This window comes from Phascolarctos cinereus, unplaced genomic scaffold (genome assembly GCF_003287225.1).
Source record: "Phascolarctos cinereus isolate Bilbo 61053 unplaced genomic scaffold, phaCin_HiC Scaffold_2;HRSCAF=192, whole genome shotgun sequence".
NCBI lineage: Eukaryota > Metazoa > Chordata > Mammalia > Diprotodontia > Phascolarctidae > Phascolarctos > Phascolarctos cinereus.
In genome coordinates this window covers 391,259,183-391,278,063 of record NW_027555625.1, presented here as the reverse complement: position 1 = coordinate 391,278,063, position 18,881 = coordinate 391,259,183, and the positions used below count along the sequence as shown (strand labels likewise).

The 18,881-nt window shown below is 40.2% G+C and overlaps 1 long non-coding RNA gene across 1 annotated transcript in view; it reads right to left on the bottom strand.

The window, feature by feature from the left end:
- LOC144455660 (uncharacterized) overlaps window positions 1-15,276 on the bottom strand; it is a 94,509-nt gene extending 79,233 nt beyond the window's left edge. Inside the window, exon 1 of the long non-coding RNA XR_013484380.1 lies at window positions 15,206-15,276. This is a non-coding gene — a long non-coding RNA (uncharacterized LOC144455660). The remainder of the gene's footprint in view (window positions 1-15,205) is intronic.
- Window positions 15,277-18,881: the final 3,605 nt, after the last annotated feature.

Here is an 18,881-nt window from a genome sequence, read left to right as displayed (position 1 = left end):
CTGACAGTTCTAGGAAAAGATTAAAGAGCCCATGAAATCCTCTGATTACAAATGCTTCTCCCTCTGTCTGATAGTTCACTGGCTTCCCAACCACTGGCACATAGAGGCTACTTTGGCTTGTGATAGAGATCATCAGTCTAAGACAAACTTGAATGATGACTTGGTATACCTTACCATTTATTTGTGATACCCATTAACAGTACTATTGAAGGAACTCAGAGCCCATACCATAGGAAGGAAAGGGAGACCCTATGCTAGGTCCTTCACCTCTTTTTTTTTCTATTTTATTAATTTAGTTTGATTTATCAACAATCACTTCCATATGCTTTAAATTAAAAAAAAAGTTTAAAATTTTTCTCCCCCTTCCTCCCCACCACCCTCCCCAAGACGGCACACGATCTCGAGTACAGGCTATACATTTACATTCTCATTAAACATGTTTTAACATTAGTAAAGTTGTAAGTAAAAATTAAAACCAATGGGAGGAACCATCAGAAAGATGAAACAAAACTCAACAGAAGAGAAAAAAAATGACAGCGATTCAACTTCCACAGTTCTTTCTTTGGATGGGGATAACATTTTCCATCCCAAGGCCTCTGGAGATGTCTTCGATCCTTGTATTGCTGAGAAGGGTTAAGTCTATCAATATCAGTCATCGCACGACATGGCTGTTATTGTATACAACATACTCTTGGTTCTGCTCACTTCACTCAGCATCAGACCACACAAGTCTTTCCAGGTTTTTCTGAAGTCAGCCTGTTCATCATTTCTTATAGCACAATAGTATTCCACTACATTCATATACCACAACTTGCTCAGCCATTCCCCAATTGATGGGCATCTCAACTTCCAATTCTTTGCCACCACAAAAAGAGCTGCTATGAATATTTTTGTACATGTGGGTCCTTTTCCCATTTGTTTGATCTCTTTGGGATATAGCCCTAGAAGTGCTATTGCTGGATCAAAGGGTATGCACATTTTTATACCTCTTTGGACAGAGTTCCAAATTGTTCTCCAAAATGGTAGAATCATTTCACAACTCCATCAACAACGCATTAGTGTTCCAATTTTCCCACATCTTCTCCAACATTTATCATTTTCCTGTTTTGTCATGTTGGCCAATCTGATAGGTGTGATGTGGTACCTCAGAGTTGTTTTGATTTGCATTTCTCTAATCAATAATGATTTAGAGCATTTTTTCATATGACTATAGATGGCTTTAATTTCTTCATCTGAGAACTGTCTGTTCATATCCTTTGACCATTTATCAATTGGGGAATGGCTTGTGTTCTTATAAATTTGTCTTAATTCTCTATATATTTTAGAAATGAGGCCCTTATCAGAGACACTAGTTGTAAAAATTATTTCCCAATTTTCTACCTTCCTTCTAATCTTAGTTGCATTGGCTTTGTTTGTGCAAAAACTTTTCAATTTAATGTAATCAAAATTATCCATTTTGCTTTTTAATGTTCTCTATCTCCTGTTTGGTCATGAATTCTTCTGTTCTCCATAGATCTGATAGGTAAACTATTCCTTGTTCTCCCAGTTTACTTAGTATCAGCCTTTATATCTAATCATGAACCCATTTTGACTTTATTTTGGTATATGGTGTGAGATTTGGGTCTATGCCTAGTTTCTGCCATACTCTTTTCCAGTTTTCCCAGCAGTTTTTTTCAAAGAGTGGGTTCTTATCCCAGAAGCTGGGGTCTTTGGGTTTATCAAATAATAGATTACTAGTCATTGACTACTGTGTCTTGCATTTAACCTATTCCACTGATCCACCTCTATTTCTTAGCCAGTACCAAGCAGTTTTGATGATTGCTGCTTTATAATACAATTTAAGATCTGGAATTGCTAGGCCACCTTCCCTGCATTTCTTTTCATTAGTTCCTTTGATATTCTGGACCTTTTGTTTTCCAAATGAATCTTATTATTTTTTCTAACTCTAAAAATAATTTTTTGGTAGTTTGATTGGTATGGCACTGAATAAGTAAATTAGCTTAGGTAGGATTGTCATTTTTATTATATTAGCTCCTACCCATGAGCAACTGATGTTTTTCCAATTATTTAGATCTGATTTTATTTGTGTGAAAAGTGTTTTGTAATTGTGTTCATAGAGTTCCTGGTTTGTTTTGGAGGGACTCCTAAATATTTTATAATGTCTACAGTAAGTTTAAATGGGATTTCTCTTTCTATCTCTTGCTGTTGGCTTTGTTGGTAATATATAGAAATGCGATGATTTTATGTGGGTTTTTTTATAGCCTGCAACTTTGCTAAAGTTGTTTATTATTTCAAGTAGTTTTTTACTTGATTCTCTAGGATTCTCTAAGTATATCATCATGTCATCTGCAAAGAGGGATAGCTTTGTTTCTTCTTTGCCTATTCTAATGCCTTCAATTTCTTTTTCTTCTCTTATTGCTAAAGCTAATGTTCCAGTACAATATTGAATAACAGTGGTGATAATGGACATCCTTGTTTCACCCCGATCTTATTGGAAATGCTTCTAGCTGTCCCCATTACATATAATGCTTGCTGAAGGTTTTAGATAGATGCTATTTATTATTTTAAGGAAGACTCCATTTATACCTATGCTTTCTAGTGTTTTTAATAGGAATGGGTGTTGTATTTTGTCAAAAGCTTTTTCTGCATCTATTGAGATGATCATGTGGTTTCTGTTGGTTTTGTGTTGATATGCTCAATTATGCTGATAGTTTTCCTAATATTGAACCAACCCCATTCCTGGTATAAATCCTACCTGGTCATAGTGTATTATTCTTGTGATAAGTTGCTAATCATTTGCTAGTATTTTGTTTAAAATTTTTGCATCTATATTCATTAGAAATTGGTCTATAATTTTCTTTCTCTGTTTTGACTCTTCCTGGTTTAGGTAGCACACCATATTTGTATCATAAAAAGAATTTGGTAACATTCCTTCTTCACCTATTTTCCCAAATAGTCTATATAGTATTGGAATTAATTGTTCTTTAAATGTTGATAGAATTTGCATGTAAATCCATCTGGCCCTGGAGATTTTTTCCTAGGGAGTTCATCAATGGCTTGTTCAATTTCTTTTTCTGAGATGGGGTTATTTAAGTATTTTACTTCCTCTTCAGTTAATCTGGGCAATTTATATTTTTGTAAATATGTATCCATTTCACTAAGATTGTCAAATTTGTTGGCATATAGTTGGGCAAAATAATTCCTAATTATTGTTTTAATTTCCTCTTCCTTGGTGGTAGCTTCACCCTTTTCATTCTTGATACTAGTAATTTGGTTTTTCTTTCTTTTTTTTAATTAAATTAACCAAAGGTTTATCTATTTTATTGGTTTTTTTCATAAAACCAGCTCTTAGTTTTATTTATTAGTTCAATAGTTTTCTTAATTTCAATTTTCTTAATTTTTCCTTTGGTTTTCAATATTTCTAATTTGGTGTTTATTGAGGATTTTTAATTTGTTCTTTTTCTAGTTTTTTTAGTTGTATGCCCAATTCATTAATCTCCTCTTTTTCTATTTTATTTATGTAAGCATTTAGAGATATAAAACTTCCCCTAAGAACTGCTTTCTGCATCCCATAAGTTTTGGTATGTTGTCTCATTATTGTCATTCTCTTGAATGAAATTATTGATTGTTTCTATGATTTGTTGTTTGACCCAATCATTTTTTAGGATTAGATTATTTAGTTTCCAATTATTTTTTAGTCTATCTTTCCATGGCCCTTTATTACATATAATTTTTATTGCATCATGATATGAAAAGGATGCATTTAATATTTCTGACTTTCTGCATTGGATTGTGAGGTTTTTATGCCCTAGCACATGGTCAGTTTTTGAGTATGTGCTACATACTGCTGAGAAAAAAATATATTCCTTTCTATCCCCATTCAGTTTTCTCCAGAGGTCTATCATACCTAACTTTTCTAATGTTCTATTCACCTCCTTAACTTCTTTCTTGTTTATTTTGTGGTTAGATTTATCCAGTACAGAGAGGGAGAGGTTGAGGTCCCCTTCACCTCTTTCTTAGACTGTTGCAAAAGCCTAATTGATCTTCCTGCTTCTAATCCATCCTTCATATGGCTGATAAATTCATATCCTAAAGACATAGACATGTTCTACATGCCGCAAAATCTTTAATACCTTCCTATTACCTCTAGGATGAAATACAAAATCCTCAACCTGACATTTAAAGCCATCCACAATATGGCTCCCATCTACCTTTCCAGTCTCTCAAAAGCACAGGCCTGTTTGTCTTTGCATAGGTGGTTATCATGTTTGGAATCCACTCTGACTCACCTTTATCTTTTTGCTATTGTTCAGTTATTTAGTAGTGTCCAACTCTTTGTGACCCCATTTTGGGGTTTTCTTGCTAAGTGGTTGGCCGTTTCCTTCTCCAGCTCATTTTACAGATGAGAAACTGAGGCAAACAGGGTTAAGTGACTTGCCCAAGGTCACACAGCTAGTAAGTATCTGAAGATGGATTTGAACTCATGAAGATGAGCCTTTCTCATTCCAAGCCCAGGGCTATATCCACTGCGCCACCTTGATGCCCATATCTTTACCTTGGCTTCTTTCAAAGCAAGTATAGGCACCACCTCTTTTACAAGGCCTTTTCCAATCACTCCAGTCATGAGTGTTCCCTCTCTCTCTTTCTTGAAATTATTTATATATAACTTTGAAAATTCTTTTGTATCTGCTTTTCTGTATATATCTTCTATGGCCCCAGCAGAATGCATGATTTTTGAAGAGTATGCTTTACTTTTGTTATTTTATGCCCTTGCCGAAGCACCTTCCATTCAGTCACTCAAAAAGCATTTCTTAGGCCTTAATATAGGCCAGGCACCATGCTAGATGCTAGAAATACAAAACCAAAAATCTCACCAACCTCAAGGAACTTAGATTCTATTTGCAGAAACAACATGTACACATATAAAGAAATACAAAATATATACTAAGTACATGCTAAGTAGAGCAAAAATAAAGTGGGTTCCATATGTGCAGTGAAGCCCTACATAGCAAGGGCTATTGTTGTTTGGCTCAAAGGAAGGCAGAATGGACATTTCCAGCCTCTTCTCCCCCTACCCTTCTCCAAGGGGGACTTTCATTCCTGCTAGGAAGGGAAGCAGGAGATTGGGGCCAGCGGCTACCACTCTGCTCTCCTCAGACAGAGGAGGAGTACTAGACTAGAAGTCTATCTATCTGCTCCCTTAAATATTGTTTGTCTAGTGCAGGGGTGGGGAACCTGCAGCCTCAGGGGGCCACATGTGACCCTCTAGGTCCTCAAGTGCAGCCTTTTGATTGAATCCAAACTTCACAGACAAGGGCCGCACTTGAGGAGCTAGAGGGCCACATATGGCTTGGAGGCCTCAGGTTCTCCACCCCTAGTCTAGAGGATATAACTCGGTCCTATCTAATTTTTTATTGCCTTGTCATTTAGGGGAGCAAGAGGGACTCCAAGTTCTATATCCAAGGCTTGACCTCTTTCCCACCAAATACCAGTTCCACAATGAACATACATAGCAAATAATAAAGAAAATCCATTTATCCAAATGAGAGGTACCAGACAATACAGAATGAAAGAGTTCTACCATCAGGAGCGAGATAACTCAGCTCAACCGAGACAGAGTGTCCAGGATCTCACCTCAGGAGAAACTCCCCAGAGCCTAGTGCAGTGAGCTGGAGATGGGGACACAATGGAGTCTGCCTCCTCCTCTCATGTCTTCCCAATGGCTTTTCCTTCAGCAACCTAAAGTGGGATTGGTCTCTTCCATCTTCCCTCTCTCTCAAAGCTAGAGACATTTGATGCTTGAAGAGTCCTGAAGTTTGAAGGAGTCTCAAAGGGAACTGCCTTTGGAGGGTCCCAAAGGGGTCTGGTGAAAGCTAGAACTCTCCTCTCTCCAACTCTGCCTGACCCCTTAAGCAGGGCAGGACATTTATCTCCACCAATACAGAGAGAGTCCCATAGCAATGGGCCTTGGGACAAGGCTTACAAAAGTAATGAGGATGGTAAGGAAAGGAGGGGAGGAAAGTACTAGCAATTGGAGATATTGAAAAGTGGTGGGTAGCGCATTGTATGTGAAATAGCCCTTGAGTTGAGCTTTCAAGGAAACTAGGGATTCTAACAGATGAAAGTAAGGAGGAACAAAGTAGATCAGTATGGCTTAAATGGAGAGTGTGTAAAGGGAACAAATGCATAATAAGCCTGAAGCCAGATTGTAAAGGGCTTTAAATGATAGGAAAGATTGTATTTTGTGCAAGAGGCGAGGGAACCACTGGAGCTCTTTGAGAACTAGAGGGACCGTGTCAGACTTGTGCTTTATGCATATAGATCTGGTCACTGTAGGGATGATTGATCAGAGAGGTGAAATACTTGAGCCAAGGAGACTCATTTGGATGCTATAGCAAGAATCTAAGCAAGAAACGCGGAAGACCTGGATTAGACTAGTTGACCTCCCATGCTAGTAAAAGAAAGGGATAGATGCAATAGGTGTTTTGGAAATAGGAGCCACCAAATTTGGCAATTGATTGGATATGGGATGTTAGAAAAAGGGAAGAGTCAGAATGACACAAATCTGGGTGTCTGGAAGGTTAGCGGCACTCTAAACATACATGGAGAAGTTGGGAAGAGATGGGTTTAAATGGATACCAGTGTGATGGTCAGTTTGAAATTCCCAATAAGCATCTGGTGATCTGGGACTGGAGCACAATAAAGAGAGTAGGGATGGAAGGCATGCGAATGTTTGTTGAATTATTGGGCAGCTGGGTGATGTCATGGATAGAGAGCTGAGACTGGAGTCAAGAAAACTTGAGTTCAAATCTAGCCTTAACCCCTGTTTGCCTTGGTTTCCTCATCTATAAAACGGGGATAATAATAGCACCTACATCTCAGGATTGTGGTGAGGGTCAAATGAGATACTAATTATAAAATGTTTTAGCACGATACCTGGCATATAGTAAGTACTATATAAATGTTAGCTATTATTACCATTGTTGTTGCTTTTACTATTATTATCATTAAATTGACTTAGGAGGTCAAGCTAGGGGGAAAAAAACCTAACAAATGCTGAAAGGTAAGAACTCCTAAGTGAGAGGACTCTGGGGGAAATTCCAGAGTAACATGGAGACCGCATCCTTCCCCCTTCCCTTCCCTTCCCTTCTCTTCCCCGGGTGAATGGAGGTCACTTGTCTCGTTTCATTCCCTTACCTATCTGGCAGAGGTCAGAAAAGGAGTTATTAATGGTAAGTCAGTTTGGATCCACGTGTGTTGTTCTTTTATACGACCTAGACAATCTCAACAGAGAACCTCAGAGAAAGGATGTTGGGGGTCACTATCCCAGGCAGGAGGGAACAGAAAGTCAAATTCAGATAAAGCGCTGCCAGTGAATGGTTGCCTGCATTTTATTTATTTACCTGGCTTTTAAAAGGGTTGATACACTGAGTGGAAAAGCCATGGTTTCAATTTTGCTCTCAGATAAAGACGTTACATGAATGAAGCACCTTTCCAGCAATGCAAACAGCTAGACTGGGGTAAAATCAGATTCTTAAGTGCTAAACAAATTACAAACTCTAACTGATGAAACAGTGGCAAACATCACACTGCCACTTTCCAGAACTGCCCTGGGCTTTTTCAGAAGGATATGAGCCAAACCTAGGCTTCCTTTTTAATTATCATTACATTTAATTTTTCAATTAACAATAATTCACTTTCTCTCCTCTCCCCACCCCAACTGAAAAGAAAAAAAAAATTAAACCCTATAATAAATATACATAATCAAGCAAAACAAATTTCTGAATTTGCCCTGTCCAAAAATGTTTGTATCATTCTATATTCTGAGGCTATCCACTCTTTTGGGTCAGTGGCACGCTTAATCATCGGTCCTCTGGAATCATGGCTGCTGCTTGCCAAACCCAGGATTTCTCACAAGTCAAAGAGACACCTTAATGCTAAGGAAAAAGCCTATGGGATACACACATAGTTCTTGGTATGTGGAAGAGACCCACAGTTCCCTGCATAGAAAAACCTGAACTGGTGGGAACTTCTAAACTTATTCCTAAGTATTGAGAAAAGGCCCATAACAATCTTCAGCCAGCTTTAGTCATCCACAGCATAGATATATACGGATACCAACTTTTTCCTATGATACTTTTTTCTCTGGAGAAGGTTCAGAAGAATCCACCTAACTTGCAATGAAACTGGAGGCAAGAGGAGGGAAGAAAAGGAAGTCTAATTTTTTTTAAAATCTTGCATAGCCTTTGTCCCAAAGTAACAGAATCTGACCTAATTAAAAAATCCTTCTTGTAAAATTCTTTTGGAAGAAAACGCAGAATTTCTCAGCTATTACAATGTCCCAAACCTTTCCACAACAGTTTTTCCCCCTCAACTATTCAAACCTGTGGCGTGTCATATTTGTTAACTCCAAATGTTTCTCATTAATTTTTTTAACTCTTCCAAGTAAACAGACGTCTATTTAGGGGCTTGGCTGATTGGTTGTTTTTTCCAAATGTCTATCTGTGTCTGAGTCACATTCTTAAGTACATAAGGGTACATGGATACACACACACACACACACATACACACGCACTGAATCTCCTACATTAAATTAGTGTCTATACATTATGGGAGAGGGGGAGATAAAAAAACAAACAAACAAGCCAACTTCGTTGAAAATAATCAATCTCACGTGTTGTTTGGCCCTGTGCAGACCCAACAAATAGCCAATGCACTAACTAGATTGTCCTAGCCCCTGGAGACCTCTCTCTATGAGAGGCAGGTGAGGGAACCTGGGATGTTTAGCCTGGAGAAGAGAGGATCTGAGGAATAGAGGGCCTGATCATAGCTTTCTGCAAGTGTATGTTGTTATGGGGAAGAGAATTAGCTGGGCTCTGCTTGGCCCCAGGAGGTGGAACCAGGTGAGTAACGGGTGAAACTTGTAGAAAGACGGTTTTCAGCTGGATGTCAGAAACAGTTTCCTAATTATTAGAGCTTTCCAAAAGTGGAAGGGACTAGCTCCAGGGACTGTGACCTCCCCTTCCACGGAGTCTTCAAGCCAAGGCTAAGTGAACACTTGGGCATATTACAGAGCGGTCCTGGCCTTAAATATCAATTGGACTACAGGACATCTAAGGTCTCTTCCAACTGTGAGACTGAGTTCTGTAATATTTAATTAGTTGTTCGGGAGACATGTAAATGTAACCTCAAATGAACCACTAGCAAAGTTGACTGAATGACACGGAGATCCTGTCTCCCCACCACTTATTACTCGTATGATCTAGAGCAGCTCATTTGACCCAACTAGGCCTTTGATTCCTTATCTGTAAAATGAAGGGATAAACTGGAAGGCCTCTAAGGTCCCTTTCTGCTCTAGGGGTATGATCCAGAGATATATTTGTGGAGAAAAATTACAAAATAATACAGTTGAAAGTGATCCTTAAAGTCCCCATCTGTGTTGTACAAATAGGAGACTGAGATTCAGAGAGAGGGTACCCTCATGGGAGGATAGAGAAACAGCTACAAAACCAAGGCAAGAATCCACAAAATCACCGAATATTCTGTTATGAAACTCCAAAGGCCAACTTGTCCAAATTGTAGGGTGGAAAGAATCCACCTTACAACATCCTGGATGAGTGGCTCTCCAGCCCCTGATGGATGACCTCTGGTGACAGAGAATGCATAACTCAAAGTCATTGGTTTCACTTTAGAATAGTTCTAATTGTTAATGAAAGGCAGTTAGGTGGCACAATAGATAGAGTGCCCAGTCTGGAGTCAGGAAGACTCATCTTCCTGAGTTCTAATCTGGCTTTAGACACTAGCTGCATGATCCTGGGCAAGTCACTTAAGCCTGTTTGCCTCAGTTTCCTCATCTGTAAAATGAACTGGAGAAGGAAATGGCAAATCACTCAGTATCTCTGCCAAGAAAATCCCAAATGGGGTCACGAAGAGTCAGACAAGACTGAAAACAACTGAACAAAAACAATTGTTAATAAACTTCTCTCTTGTATCAAGCCATTGTCTGCTTCTGTTTTTCTACCCAGTATACCCATGCTTGTCCTCTGATGCTGACCAATTCTCTCTCCACAACATCTTCCACGTTGATTCCCCTCTTTCCACTCACACAACCACCCTAGTCCAGAGTCTTATCTCTCTCCTGGACTTTTACAATCCTAATTGATTTCCCAGTCCCTCAGGTTCTCCGCTTTTCAATCTATGCTCCACACAGCTGCCAAACCAATATTTCTGAAACACAGATCTGACTAAGTCACTCCTCTGCTCAAAAGTCTTAGGTGGATCCCAAATTGTAAAATAAAATGCAAAATCATCAGCCTGGCTGATTTAAAGTCCTCCACAACCTGGCTCCCAATCTTATTCCATACTCTCCCTTCCTCCAACATGGGTCAGGTTCAATTTTCCCTAAAAAGTGATAAGGCTGGGTTACAGCATGGCTCAAACTGAGTCTCCCTTGATACAGCTTCCTGGTTGCCTCTGGCTATACTGTCTCGGCTTCCTGGTCACTTAGGGACATAAAATGTCCCACCCACCTAGGGGATGAGGGAGGTGTCTGTGTCACTTGGTGGATGTTCAAAGACCGAATGAGTCACCACACCCTGATCTGCAGAACAATCTTTCCCCTTGGAGATGAAGCTGGCCTCATCTAGCAAAGTTAAGACTGAATCTGAAATAACAAGATCTCAGTGTCAGGCCTGCCCCTAACCCTTTTAACTATGAAGGCTAGTCCAAAGTAGCTTTTTCAGTTGTTACCTCATTCTGTTGATTTATAAGGAGTTTGCAATCTATTAAATACCTTGAATCCCTTTCACAAGAACAACATTGCTGATCTGTGCTTCTGATGTAGCCAGGTAGCACAGTGGATAATGTGCCAGGCCCGGAGTCAGGAAGATTTAAGTTCAAATCTGGCCTTAACTCTTACTAGCTTTGTGATCCTGTGCAAGTCACTTAATCTCTGTTTACTTCAGTTTCCTCATTTGTAAAATGGGGATGATCACAGCACCTGTCTCCCAGGGTCGTTGTGAGATAATAACTGGAAAGTGCTTAGCACAGGGCCTGGAATGTAGTAGGTACTATCTAAATGTTAGCTATTATTATTAAGTGGCTAAAGCCTTTGACATGGAGTCAGGAAGGCCTGAGTTCAAATCTGGCCTTAGACATTTCCTAACTGTGTCCCAGGCAAGTCACTTCACCCCTTTCTGCTTCAGTTTCCTCCATCGTAAGACAGAAATAATAATAGCATCTATAGACTCCCAGGGTTGCTATGAGGATCAAATGAGATCATATTTGTAAAAGTGCTTAGCAAAGTGGCTGGTACATAGTAGGCATTTAATAAATGCTGATTCCCTTCCCTTCCTCCCATTCCCCGTTTATGTGGTTGTTTTTGGTTTTTCTTTTTGTTTTTTAACAATGTACTACTTAACATCCCTATTCAATTTTACCTTACTAAGTTTAGGTCATTTCTCCATCCTGCTTTAGGCTTCTTAAAAACAATTTTGGACAATAGTTCTCTCATCTAAATAGTGGTCTGTCTCTCCCTCCCAGTTTCTGTCATCCAAAATTTGATAAGCATACCCTCTGTGCCTTCATCAAGTCACTAAAAAAAAAGCTATACCAAGCAAGGCCAAGGACAGAGCCCTAAGCCACTCCACTAATGACGGCTCCTCTTTGATTCTTCTCTCCCCAACAAGAATGAATCCATCTGGTGGCACTCTCGTCCACTCCTTCACTCCTCTCACCATCTCTCCATCTTGCCCACAAGGATATTGTGAGAAACTTTCTTAAAGGTGTTTTATATCATATCTGTGGCGTTCCCCTCATTTATCCATTTGTCTTGAGGGAACCTTAAAGTTATAAAGAAATTTTTTTAAAGCAAAATGTAAGAGATGTTATTTCAATGAAAGCCTTTCCTTCCCCTAGTAGTGACATCAATGGTATCAGTCAGTGATAACCGTTTTTATGTTACAAAACCATTGTTTTGTGCTCTTACAACATTCTCTGTCGTAATAGACAGAGGGCCAGCTGTAATAGCTAATGACCCTACTCGACATGGAAAAGAGGTTGTAATAGTATCTGCAAGAGGTTCTTAGTAATCACTGCGTAATGTTCCCCAGTAGAAAAGGAGCTCCTTGAACAGAGGTACTGGTTTTTGTTTGCTTGTCTGTTTTGCCACTGTGTCCTCAGCCCCTAACATGGTGCCTCCTGCGTGATAAATCCTCACTGGATTGCTTTGGATTAGTTAGTGTGGTCTGACCTGCTCTTAATTAACTCACGCTGGCTCATAAAGATCTCTGTCGCCCCAAGTGCTCGCACATTTTCCTTTTAATAATGCCTTCTAGGATTTTGCCAGGAATTGAGGTCAAGCCACTGTCCTGTAGTTTGACAAAGCTGCCAGATCTCCCGACTTGAAGTCCAATAATCTTTCCAGGACATCACCCAGCCTTCTGGGTTCTTATAGTTCCCTGTCTCCTACAGAAAAGAGTGTTCCGAGAACACAATAGTGACTTTGTCACATAAAAAGGGTAAAAGGAACAATGATTCCATTGCTAAGGGAAGGAAAAGCTTTCCTTGAAACAATACTCTCATGCATTTTGCTCTCAAAGAATCTCTTTTTAACTGCAAGAACTCCTCAAGATAAATTTGTGTTGGAAGGCACGGTGATGCATCAATATTTCTGTGTTTTGTTTCCCTAGTACGTATTAGGTCCAAATTATTTCCCTGCGTCTAAAACTGATCCTCCCTACCTCTCCCTACTCCCATCCCTAGAGACTGAGGAAAGGGGAAGAAGCTTGTCTTCATAGACAGTGGGCTAGACTTGGAGTCAGAAAGATCTGAGTTCACATTCTGTTTCTGACCCTTACTTGCTGCGTGACCATGGGCATATCACTTAACCTCTCCAATTCAATAAACATTCATTGAGAATCTACTATGTGCCAGGCACTGCGCAAAACTGGGAATACAAAAAGAAGCAGAAGATAGTTCTTGCCCTCAAGGAGCTGACAGTCTAATAGGGGAGACAACATGCAAACAAATATACACAAAGCAAACTCAGTATAGGATAAAGAGGAAATAATTAAAAGGGAGAAAGCACTGGAAATAAAAGGGGCTAACGAAAGCTTCCTGTAGAAGGTGGGTTTTAGTTGAGACTTAAAGGAAACCAGGGAGGCCAGCAATTAAAACTGAGGAGGGAAAGTGTTCCCAGAATAGGGGACAGACAGAGAAAATACCTGGAGCTGAGAGAGGGAACATTTTGTTCCAGGAACATCAGGGAGGCAGCTGTCACTGGATCGAAGGCATATGTTGGGAAGTAAGGCGGAAGGAGACGGGCAAGGTAGAAGGGGGCTCGGTTATGAAGGGCTTTGAATGTCAGAGTATTTTGTATTTTCTCCTAGAAGCAATAAAAAGACACTGGGGCTTCCATTTCTTCTCCTCCGGGGTGGAGACAATAATACCTAGACTACCTACTTCATGGTGTTCTTGTGAAACTAAAATAAATTCAACTGTGGTTTCCCTAAATCCATCACTTTTCTGACTTCACCTAACACCCTTAGACAGTAGGCTGGAGGTGACATGAGGAATTTGCCCCCAAGAAACATTATTTCCTGGGGAAAAAAAGCTGAGATCTTCCTATGCAAACATGCCTCCCCCTAGATGTTTTCGTGTCTTTGCTTCCTGTCTCAAGATTTCCAAGACAGGAAGTGCCAACCCATGATCGTGCCTTTTAAGAAAGAAAGGGAACCACAAGGCTCTTCAAAATCCTGAAAAGGCTTGATTGAGATTCAGGTCAAGAAACAGCCGAAGATTCCAGCTGGTCCCGGCTTTCTCTCAGTGAGGGCAGCCAGCCATGAGGTCAGCTTGAAATCCTCCTCCCTGCCAGAAGCCCTGCTGGCATGAATAGAGGGTGTCCCCTTCCAAATCGGTTGTCGAGCTTTGGGCTGTCCCTCAAGTCAGGAAGGAAAGTAAAATCATGTCAGATCAGTGTCCTCCTTCCCCAACCTACCTAATATTTATTTGGTGCGCATATCCTGAATGATAGTCCAATGGACCTGGCTGGTTCAAGTTGCATATAAACTATGTGGCCTTGGACGAGACATTTAACCTCAAGAATGAGTCAACAATCACTTACTGTGCTTACTGTGTGCCAGGCACTGTGCTAATCCCACTGAAAACTTGACCTTAACCTCTGTCGGGCAAAGAGGTAGCACAATGGATAGCGCACTGGGCCTATGAGTCAGGAAGGCCTGAGTTCAAATTCAGCCTTGGACACTATTGTGAACCCCAACTAATTCACTCATTCTGCCTCAGTGTCTCCAACTGCAAAATGGGGTACCTGCCTCACACGGTTGCTGTAAGGATTAAATAAGATATTTGTGAAGTGCTTAGCACAGTGCCTGGCATATCGTAGGTGCTATATAAGTGCTTATTCCCTTCCCCTCTTCTCCCACTGGAACGTAAGCTCATAGAGAGCAGAGACTGGTTCACTTTTGTCTCTGTCTCTTCGGTGCTTAGCACAGTACTCTCTACATAGAAAGTGCTTAATAAATGTTTGTTGACTGATTAATTTGAAAATAAGTAGAACCTATATTAATATAATAGTATATTATTGTAGTGTAAGAAACCATAAATATGAGGAATTCAGAGAAACTTGGAGAGACGCAAATAAACTGAGGCAAAGTAAAATATGCAGAACTAAGAGAATAATTTATGTAATTGCCATGACAACATAAAAGAAAACAACGTTGAGGGACATCAAAACTCTTGTCAATTCAATTTTGACCTCTTGGCCTCAGTTTCCTCAATTATAAAATGGGGATAATAGCACCAGAGCTATTACAGGATTAAATGACATAATATTTATAAAGAACTTAGCCAAATTACTGGTACATATAGGCGCTATACAAATGCTTATTCTCTTCCTCCACTAGAATGCAAGCTCATTGAGAGCAGGGACTACCCTGTCTGATGATAAAGTCACCTGCCTCCTTCACTCTCACAGCACAGGGGTGGGTAGACCCTAGGTATAAAGTGAAGCATATATTGTCAGTCATGGCCAATATGTTCATTAGTTTCATCTTAACTAAATTTACTTGTTACAAAGGAGAATTCTATATAGGAAGGTAGTGGAAAAAAGAGGGGGAGATAGAGAGGTAGGATAGATGATTGGGAAGTAATTGTTTAAAAAAAATTAATAAAACTTATGAATCCTTACCCTTATTAGGCAGGGGGCTCTTCACTGCAGTCCAGGATAGAGAGATGACTTTTCTTCTGAGTGCTATTAATAAAAAAAATAAATAAATAAATATAATTAATAATTATAAACTCTATTGACTCCCTATTACCTCTAGGAAAAATTATAAATTTCTCCGCTTGGCATTTGTAATTCACAACTGGGCCCTTCCTAACATGGTCAAGCTTATGCTTTAGAAAAATCACTTTGCCATCTATGTCTTGCAGTGGGGACAGACTTGAGGCAAGTGGCACGATTAGGAAGCTATTGCAACAGTCCAAGTGAGAGGTGACAGGGCCTGGACTAGGGAGGTGGCAGTGTGGGCAATATAGCATTGTACAGGCTGTCAGGGGTCTTATGGGGACAGCCGCACAAAAAGTCTAGTAAACATACAACAAAGAATTTTGGGGTTGAACCAAGTAGAAAAGGTGCCCCCTGATTAGTTATCAACATTCCAATTAGTCCACTGATTTAGACTTGGCAGAAGTTGTGGAATTAAAGAAAGGAGTTGAGGAGGCAAAACTCCTACTATCAAGGTTTCCCTGTTGCTGTTGTTCAGTCTTGTCTGACTCTTCATGACCCCATTTGGGGTTTTGTCTGACTCTTCATGACCCCATTTGGGGTTTTCTTGGCAAAGATACTGGAGTGGTTTGTCATTTCCTTCTCCAGCTCATTTTACAGATGAGGAAACTGAGGGAGACAGAGGATAAGCGACTTGCCCAGGATCACACAGCTCCTAAGTGTCTGGGGTCACATTTGAACTCAGCTCTTCTCAACTCCAAGCCCAGTACTCCATCCACTATGCCACCTAGTTGCCCCAACGGGTCTTTAGAGACACCCCAAATCTGGAAGAGCTGCTTTTCTTCTCTGAATTAAAGGGGGAGGTATGTGGAGAGACCAGAACACATTGTGGCCTTGATTAAATTCTATTATATATGATCATGGCCAGCCCGTGTCAAATTTTAGAATTTGCTTTTGGAACACTTTTCCTAAGACCCCCTCATTCATTTTAATCACTTCCTTCCTCAATCCCAGACACAAGTGTTAGCCCCTGGCTTTCCAAGCAATTTTCTCACAAAAACCCTGTGAGATAGGAAGTACATTCATTATCATTGCCACTTTGCAGATGAGGAAACCAAACAGAGCCAGTCCTAGGTAAAATTTTTCAACTGTTGTTGTTCAAAATTCATTTTTTATGCTCCTACTATCCCTGTATATCCGTGTCCTTGTTTTGTTAGCTGGCTTCCAGGCTTTCCCATTGGAACGCCCAACATGACTTTCTCTCCCAGTCACTCATCAATTATGATAGCTCACATTTATATAGCAATTTGCTTAAGCTTACAAAGATATTTCCTCACAATAACCCTCTGAGGTAAGTTTTATAAATATTCTTACTACCATTTTCCAGATGATGAAATTGAGTTTCTGAAAGTTTAAGTGACTTATTCACAGTGACACAGTGGGACTTGAACCCATACTTTTAGACTCCATGAGGAGTGGTCTTTCCACAATATCATGATGCTTCCTCAACAAAGCCATGCACTGAAGCTACTTCCACCTCCCCCCTTCAACTAATCAAAAACTATTTGCCCATCATTCCATTTATTGTTTTTGAAGATAATAGTTATCCAATAATAGAATCCATACTAAGATGCTATTGATAATCTAAGATGAGTTTGTTATCTTTCACAGGTAACATTTTTAAATGCTTGCAGGGAACAGCGATCTCAACAGTCACTTAATATTCATTAACAGTCAGTTAATATTCATTCACTGAGCACTTACTTTATTCCAGGCACTATGCTGAGCTCCAGGGATACAAAGGAAGGCAAAAACACCGTGTCCTTGGCTTTAGAGAGCTCCCATTTTAATAAGAAAGACAACATGAAAACAACTACGTGCAGGCCTATGTAGGCTATGTGTCCATATAACAAAGATAACATGAAAAATCCAGCCTCAGACCAAACACTAGACACGTACTAGCTGTGTGACCCTGGGCAAGTCACTTAACCCCAATTGCCTAAAAATAAAAAAATAAAATAAAATAAAGATAACATGAAAACAACTACATGTAGGCCTATGTAGGCTACGTGTGTCCATATAAGAAAGATAACATGAAAACAACTATGTGTAGGCCTATGTGGGTTATGTGTGTTCATATGGGTTTATATAAATGTGGCTTACGAGGAGGTGGGTGCCCACCCTTCTCCAAGGGAAAGGAGCTATGGGGAGAGCAGGAGATTGGGGCAATAAGGCTAGCCACTCTTCTCTCCTCAGAGAGGGGGTACCAGGCTAAAATTATGTCTACCTGCGCCCTTAAATATTGTCAATCTGTTTGTTGTTGTTTAATTGTTTCAGTGTGTCCAACTCTTCGTGACCCTATTTGAGGTTTTCTTGGCAAAGATGTTGGGGCAATTTGCCATTTCCTTCTCCAGTTCATTTTACAGATGAGGAAACTGAGGCAAAGAGAAGTAAGTGACTTACCTAGGGTCCCACAGCTAGTAAAGTGTCTGAGGCTGGGATCTGATTTCAGGGAGATGAGTCTTCCTGACTCCAGGCTCAGCAGTCTATCCACTGTGCCATCTAACTTCCCTATTATTAGTCTAGGGAAAATAAATTTCAGCTCAAGTCATTCTCTCAAGTCATTCTCCTGGTTGCTCCCTTAATGAGGAAGGAGTATCCCTAAGCTATGTATCCAAAGGCTTGACTTTATTCCCACTAAATGCCAGTTCCTCAAAGGCAAATAGCAAATAAACTCATGTATTAAAACCCATAGCAAAGAGAAATCAGAGAAATTATACAGATTACAATATACCAGACAACACACAAAATAAATGAAATGTCCCATTGAGAGTGAGATATCTCAGCCTAGCCATAAGAGAGAGTCACAAATCTCACCCAAGGGAAAATTCTCCAAAGTCTCTAATGCGGCAAGCCGGGAATCAGGCCATGATCAAGATGGTGGATCCTTTAAATGTTAGCTTCTTCCCAGAGTCTTACTCTCCCTCCAGGGATCTCTCCCAGAAGGGACATGCAACTGCATGTCTCCACTCTCAAAGCTGGAAGCAGAAAGAAGTAAGATCTCTCCCCTCTCCTAAGCTCTTACCAGCTCTACTCCACACAAAGGCATGGAGCATAAAGTCATCATTCTCCATCCATGAGGAAAGTAAAACATAAATGGGCTTGAGCTCCAGATTACGTGTGTGCATACAAGATATATGAAGAGAGGTAGCCTCATAAGGGAAGAAGCATTGATTAAGCACCTATTATGTGTTAGGCCCTCTGCTAAGCACTTTATCAATACTATCTCATTTCATCCTCTCAACCCTGGGAGGGAAACGCTACTATTATCCCCATTTTGTACTTGAGGCAGACTGATTTTAAGTGATTTGCCCAGGATCACACAGCTAGGAAGTGTCCATGGACAGATCTGACCTCCAGTTTTCCCAACCCGGCCACGTCATACCATCCACTGCACTAACTAAGGTACTCTAAGAACCTAGCATACAGAAGATGAGGAAATGCTTGTTTCAGAAAGTGGGATATTAGACAAGACTTGAAGGAAACAAGAGAAGCCAGGAAGTGAGGATGGAGTACATCCCAGGCATGAGGGAAAGACAATGAAAATGGACGAAGTTGGGGCAGCTATGTGCACAGT